The sequence below is a fragment of the Falco peregrinus genome, chromosome 1 (assembly GCF_023634155.1).
Source record: "Falco peregrinus isolate bFalPer1 chromosome 1, bFalPer1.pri, whole genome shotgun sequence".
NCBI lineage: Eukaryota > Metazoa > Chordata > Aves > Falconiformes > Falconidae > Falco > Falco peregrinus.
Window position 1 is genome coordinate 13,558,520 of NC_073721.1, and position 7,488 is coordinate 13,566,007.

A 7,488-nucleotide genomic window follows, 5' to 3' on the forward strand; every position below is an offset into this window, starting at 1 on the left:
AAGAGAGTATGTGCAAAAGCAAACATTTGCTACTCAACATCGGTTAAGAGACTGTAGCCAAATGCTCCAACAAAATACAGTGACAGAACTGTTTCAGATGAGAATTTGCCTATTTAATAATGATTTAACCAAAGTCATCTCAGTTTTCATTCACACATTTTTCCATTCCTTTCTTAGTGTTTTCAGTTGTGCTGGGAATAGAGCAGGAACTGAACTCAAAGCATGACAGGCAGGGTGAGGGAGTACGCTAGCTGGATTAGCTTGATTCTCCTAAATGGTAATTTTTTCCTATTTGAAAGGTGTGTAGGAAGATTGTTTCTCAGTTGAGAGGAAGACAGATCGGGAATGTCTTGATGGTCAGATGTGAAAAGTACAATTCATGTAAGATGGGAACTGGCAAATCGGCTATGTAATTTGCACTTGCATGATGTTTTCATGCAGTAAGCAGAATGAAGGACTAGGAGAAAAAGCACACCATGTCAAAAAATGTTCTTGAATACCTCTGTTCAATCACAGTAAGTAAAATAAATTAATTTAAGATGTAGCTTTATTGGCTATTTCAATAATAAAAATGTTTGTTTAGGGTCAGCCAATCTTTCCAACTGAGTTTCAGTGGCCTAGGACTTGTGGAGGACAAGTGGGATACAAATTCAGGATCCTATTATATGAGTAACCTGAGTCAGTTCCCCCACATTTAAAGGAATGTACGAGTTAACAAGAACAGAGCTCCTGGACAAGTCAACAGGAATGTCTTATTCCTTATTCCATTTATTCCTCATTTTGTTATTCCTTATTTTGTTCCTCAGCCCTTCCCTTTACATGTTGGCTATCAATTGCAGAGGGACTGGAATGAAAGTTCCAATAAAATATGGTCTCTGTTATGAGCTTTTTTCTTTTGATGAGATCTTTCAAATTGACATCAAGTAAAATAATAACAGTCAAATTATAACTGAAGTCAAGGAATTCTGCTGGAACCAATGTTTCTTAAGTGGAACCAAGCCACTAGCTCTTGGAGGGAGGAAGCAAAGACAAGTGCCTATGAGTTAGTCACGTGTTGAAACAGAAACATTATGGTGTCCTCTTGAATTTCCAAATCACCCAAAAAGAGTGTAATTTGCACTGAATGTGTGATAGCTGGGACCGTTGCATTAGTACTTAGGCTGGGACTTCCAAAGAGTTTCAGTTGCTGAATTTCAATTGAATGTCCTTTGCCAAAACAGGTTCCTTTTCAAATCTCTGTCTCCAGTCCTGAGAGATCCCGAACTGGGGAAGAAATACTACTGTTGTGAAAATCTTAAGCGAGTAATCAGTAAGACACAAAGTACTTAGTAGGGGATGTTGCTTTATTGCCATGGGACTTTTTGTTTTGTTTTAGCATTTTAACTGAAAAATTCAGAATTGATTTGAGATCCCTGTGAAGTGGTTTAATGGCCATGATTTTCTGTTCAGGGAATCCTCCATAAATAGTGGATGAGAAATTACATCTCCCTGAAACCCACTTTCCATCAGGATCCACCTCATGTGGCTGAATCATTATGCTGCAAGTCCTGATTGATATCATGCCATTCCTACCTGTATGGCTGTTCTGGTGAGGCATGTGGCTGTGGCCATCTTTTGGCAACAGAAATGCACTGATCTTATCTGAGCCCAAAATCCTAAGTTTCTGAGAAATGGCTTCCAATGGTGTTGGACAGTCAGCTGTGTTATTTTGAAAATTCCTACAGTAATTTTGTTTTTAAAAGCTAGAATTCAGCCAGCTCACACTATTGCCTTGTTCATTACCTGCTCTAATAACCAACTGCCTTTGTGCTGTGACCCAGTAAAAATGGAGCAGGTTCAGCAGTGATGGGGATTCTTTCTATTTCAGGAAACAGCACAATGAAGGGAAGCTGCAAGGTGCAGCTCTCTAACATACTGTGGCCTCCTTAGCCCTGTCTCTGAAATGACTATGGTCTGGCTTCTGCACCTGAGAAAAAAACAAGGAGGGTTGAGTCAGTGAAAGAAGCAAGGAGAAGTCTGACACAAGATGGTAACTCTTAAGTTCCTTTTCTGATGGTGGCCCACAGTGGGAAAGAGGCATGTTTTCTGTGAAGTTACTGTGTTTTGAAACGCTTCAGGATTCCCTAGCGTATTTACAGTTGCTTTATTTTGATGCAGTGCTAATGGGTATCCTGAATTGTGTTTTCTTTTTTGCTTCCTTTGCCTTTGGCCATCCTCTACTGTGACAATTTGAGGTAAAGCAAGAATTAAAGTGGATGTGATTTATTGGAATGGAGTTTCACATGATGTTTCTTGGAGTTTTCATGTTTTTAATTCCTTCAGTTGAAATAAATGGTCTCTGCAGTGCCCAAGGAGAACAGCTTTTACTGCATGAAACTTATTTCTCATCTGACTGAAGATAATGATCCAGGATCTGAAAGATTGGTGTGTTTTTTTCTTTTTCAGAGGAATGATTTTCAGAAGGAATCTATGCAGTGAATATGATCAACCACTGAGCTGCCTGATGCTACTGCCTCAGCTCTGTCCTTCATCAGATTAAGTTCTCTTACTTCACTGAGCAGCAGCAGAAAGTGAGTTTTAACCAGTGTGTCTGGAAAACAGCACTTTGAATAAGATGTATCAATACACCTCAAACAATACATTATGTGTACAATAATGTACAATACATTAAGTGTTCTGCCATGTGTGTCTGTTACTCAGAGACTTTAGCGGGGGACAGCAGCATCAAAAGGATTCTTATTTTTAAATAACAGTAGGAGGATTATTATAAACCCAGACTCCATCTGTTTACATGCTAAGGTGAAAGCATACATGGTTTCTTTAAAAGCCAGGAGGGGGCTGTGTTTAATTAATGCTGGCTTTGGCACCTGAGGGTGTTGGGGACTGCTTGGAAAGGGGTACTAGAAGCGTGAACTGGTGAGAACTGGAAGAAGATGGTAATACTGCTGGGAGGGCTTGAAAGCTAGACTGTTCCAGAACTGACTCTGGGGTGAGTGACAAGGAATACTTGACTGCAGGATCTGCCTGGTAGAAGGGAGCTGAGACCTGGGCTTATGGGCAATCAAGAGATCAAGGTTACAGAGAGAAGTGGGGTGAGAAATAGCTATTTCATGCCAGGCCCTTGGAAAGGGTAAGAAAAGGCCTGCCCTCTGGCCCTGTGGAATTAACTGGAGAAGGGTTGACTGGTCACTTATTGCTGGCAGTAGAGAAAATTAGAAGAATCTCTAGATGTGGACTGAGCTGAGCAGGTTCTCTCTACAGTCTGCACAGCAAGGTAAAGGTGAGCAATGGCACTGGGGAAGATCTTCTAAATTCAGATCTGAAACTTTTGGTTAAAAAAGAGAAAAACAATTTTTCTTGGTTTGTTTTTAAACCTGTTTTTCTTATTTTCCTCTTCTTTTTTTTAAGTGACCTTGCATAACATGTCTAATATAGACAAATAAGGGGAGAGGCATTGCCGAAAACATTGAGGTATATTCAGTTTTCTGCTTATGTGCTTACAACTATGACCAGTCTAGTATATATTAAAACTAGTAAAAGTCTGATGGAGAACTGATTTCCTCAAAGCCACAGCTCAGCACTGGGCAGTTACTGTAGAGAATCCAGTGCCCTGTGCTCCAGGCACTGGAAATGCTTCTGTAAGTTTTTAAGACTATAGTCTTATTCTTTCCTTAATTCTTTCCTTTTATGGCTGAGCCTTACTGTATCCTTAACACTTGTTGGAGTTCAAACTTTGATGAATTTCCCTGCTTTAAATCCTTTGACATTAATGGAGCTCTTTTGTGCATGAAACTAAGAAGCTGGCTCTGAAAAGGCTTGCTTATGTCTGGACAGGACAGAAACAACTCTTTGATGTTCAGAGCAGACTGCACTATGCAGTTATCTCTGATTTTCATTCTAGGCAGTATCCAGGGAAGGCTGTGAAAATCTTATTGGTTTGATTTTATGTTAATGTTGCCATTGTTTCCTGGATGACACTGCTGGTCAATGACTCCTTTCTTCCACTGATGATTTTTACCCCATTAATAGAGCAAAAATCCCTAAAAATCACTTTACTATCTGTTTGACTTTGCTGACTCCAAGGGACAAACCTTACTGATGAGGCCTCAGCCCTTTTTCAAGGATCCCTCTCTTATATCATCTGTTAATAAGTTGTTTCTCTCCATAGATCTGTTCCAGCACCTTCTCCACAGATAAGTTTTCCTTTTTGCTTATGTACTGTAGAGCAAAATTTGATCCAGTGATTTTAAATATTCAGCCTTCTCAAGGGAATACATTTTTACTTATCGGCTCATTGATCAAAGAATGTACACAATTGCATGATATATGTTTTTATTAATTACATTTTACCATTAAAATGCTTGGTTCTACTTGACTCATGTCACAAAGTAAAATATACCTTTAAATGATAGCTGAAGTCAGCATGGTGGGTGGGCGTCTAAATTATTTCTGATGAGTAACTCCTGCAGAGAAAATGAACTACTATGCATCCCTTATCCCCTTCAGTTACAATCTCTGACTTTTATATGTAATAGAATAGTTTAGACGTTTTGATAACTGTATAGTAAAGGAAGAAAATGTTAACAGTGGAAAAAGAAAATTTTATTTCTAGTTGTGAATCCTGGAACAAACTGCAAAAGCTAGTTGAAAGTAGCCTCATGATGATGAAGAGCATGTTATCTCTATTTTAGAGGTAGAAATACTGAGTTATGAGAAAATAATTTTCCCAAGGTCACACAGTAAACATAGAAAAAACCCCACCAGAATCTTGAACTTCTGATTCTAACTTCTGTGCATTTTCTCAGCACTGTCCTTTCTCATCTTCTTAAGGTTTTGCTATACCAAAGCGCTTACTGCTTTCTACATCAAGTCACAGTAGGCCTAATAACAATACAGGTTGCAGCCCAGCTCATCTATCAGTAATAACCTTGGCTTTAAAAAAATCTGAAACTTAGGAGATTTATTAATGTACAGTTCCATGGAGTTAGCAGCAAATACTAGACCAGAAAAATATTTTAAAAATTTGCTTTTAGTCGCTTTTAGTACTGACCTAGCATACTCTTAACTCCTTCATTTCAATTGTGTGTTCTGAGGAGTCGTGTAGATGTTTATGCACATGATTACCTTCAGGCACCTCAAAAACTTCGAAAAAATCAATTATACCAATCCAAAGAGCGCATCTGAGAATGTGTAATACATTTTTAAAGTACTGGGGCTTTTGAAGGAAATGCTGTTACATTAGACATACAGTCACTTTATATGTGACCTTTCAGGCATGGCATTGCGTGGAAGGGTATGTATTTTCCATTCTGTTTTTCCAGTCAACGGAAAACATACAGCAACTGTAAGTATACCCATAAGTGTCCCACGGCCTATTCAGGAAATGTCCTTTATGAAACTTTACATGGGAGACCTTGTGCTGTCCAATGATGTAGTCTCAGATTTTTGTGTCTTTTTCTGAACCATCTTCTTGTACACTTGTGTAAGTCGCAGTGAAGTCTAAATGTTAAGGGAAATGAATAATGTCTTTGTTTTTACGTAGAGGATAGAACATGGTTTGCTAACTTTTTTACAAGTGTATTGTGTTCATTTTTTTATTGGCTTAAGCTAAATACAGCAAAGTAGAATGCTGAAGTTAGATGATAATACTGAGAGCAGATTCTTGGAAGAAAGAAACACAAATTCATATAATGCAACATATACTGCAACTGCTGTATCATAAAAATTCCCATCACTAATGTACAAGATAACTGTCTCCAGGAAAAACTCTAATATTAGAAAATCACATATGACTCCATAAAAGAAAACACCAAACAATAATGGACTAAGAGGCACATGATGAGCTTTACTTTCAGGTTATGTCTGTGTTTCTGTGCCGAGACAAGTTAACCTGAGCTGCAGCTCACTCAGCTCTACAGTGTACCTAAGGCTTGACTTAAGCCTGATGAAGTTAAAAAGGATGCTTCTAGAAATGCATCTCTCAAGTTACAGTTATCATCAGAAGACATACTTAGGCAGTTTTTGCTGTGAATTTCTGTGCTTCTGAGTCATACATCTGATGGATTATGGCAGGGTATGTATTGTAGTAGGCCAAATGAAAGTGGGTCTCAAAAAAGTTCTCCCACATTAAGTCTCCTTGGCAAGGGTTGGTTAAGATTTTCCTGAAAGCGATCAAAAAAATCTTTGGTACTAAATCTGCATCAATACTGCTGTTTGTATAAGTTTAAAAAAAACACAAACCAAACCCCACAGAAGGGTAGGGAGGAAAAGTTCACTGTAAAGAGGGACGAATCCCTTTCCATTCTTCCCAGCCTCCTATTTGCCCCCAGTTTCAGATGAATCTTAATCTTGAGGGCCAATTTCATTGCCACAAGGTGTTTGTAGGTAATGTGCAAACCAACCACTGTGAGGCCAGCTTTGTAGTCTAAATATCATGAGATCCTGAGATCTCTATACACAGTGAGGTGATACCAGTGTTTGGAAAATGTACTAGCATTTTCCTACACTGACATGACTCTTGCAGCATTTGCTTTGATCTGCGAGCCAGGTACATAGAATTCCTGTGCTGTAAGTCTCCAGCAGAACCCTGCTGCTGCCAGGACTGGTATAACTAAAAGAAGTATTTTCCTACAAAATAAAATCTTCTTACTAATGTTTGTGCTTTGTATTAGACTGTTAAGGCTAGATTTGCTCTAGAGAAACTTTTCTGGCTTTGTTAAGCTTACACTGAAGATCTACTGAGTCTACTGAGTCCTTAGAAAGAATGTAAACAGGGCAACTTGGAAATCTTGACAACTGTGAACTTTGCATGAGTTTGGAAATGAGCATTTAGGCTATACATTTCATGGGATAAGAAAGGTATAGTAATCTTGTTGTTCTACATGAAACATTTAGTGTATGGGATTGTGGCTTATGCCTCGAGTTGCTGGGAATGACAGTACTAATAATTCATTTCTTTGTTGTAAGACTACTTTTATATAAACCTATTTATAACATGAGACTCCTCACATTCCTGTGACATTAACAGCTGCAAGGCTACAAGCACAAGTGTTTGAACTGAGATACCTGTTGCTCAGCCACTGAAATACCATTGTCTGATACTAACATTGCTTTGCAGATAAGGGCACTCTCTTAATAGAGGCCTGTGGAAACAGTGGTTTCAGAATCAGACACAGAATGATACCCTGTCAGCGTTTCTGAGATGTTAATACCTTTCACTGAGGGATCAGAGGGTGAGGGACACACTGCAGCACTTCTTGGAATGGCCTAGGTAAAAAATGGCACTGGTCACATGGAGGAAGGCAGGAACACATGCAACTTACCCGTGTTATACCCTAAAGAGCTGTAGAAACACCCAAAAAGTGTTGGAGAGGCCTTTGATTTTTTTTTCTGGATGTCAGACTTGCTGTTGGTTTTGCATATGACTTCAAGAAGAACACTTTTTGCTACTCTGTCTTACCTGAGAATGTGTGAAAATTTACTCAATGT

General features: G+C 38.8%; 1 protein-coding gene across 1 annotated transcript in view; it reads left to right on the forward strand.

Moving 5' to 3' along the window:
* Positions 1-7,488, forward strand: part of WAPL (WAPL cohesin release factor) — a 160,000-nt gene that overhangs the window by 6,396 nt on the left and 146,116 nt on the right. The window contains exon 2 of the mRNA XM_055819759.1: positions 2,446-2,570. The gene's annotated coding sequence lies outside the window, so the exon portion shown is untranslated. The remainder of the gene's footprint in view (positions 1-2,445; positions 2,571-7,488) is intronic.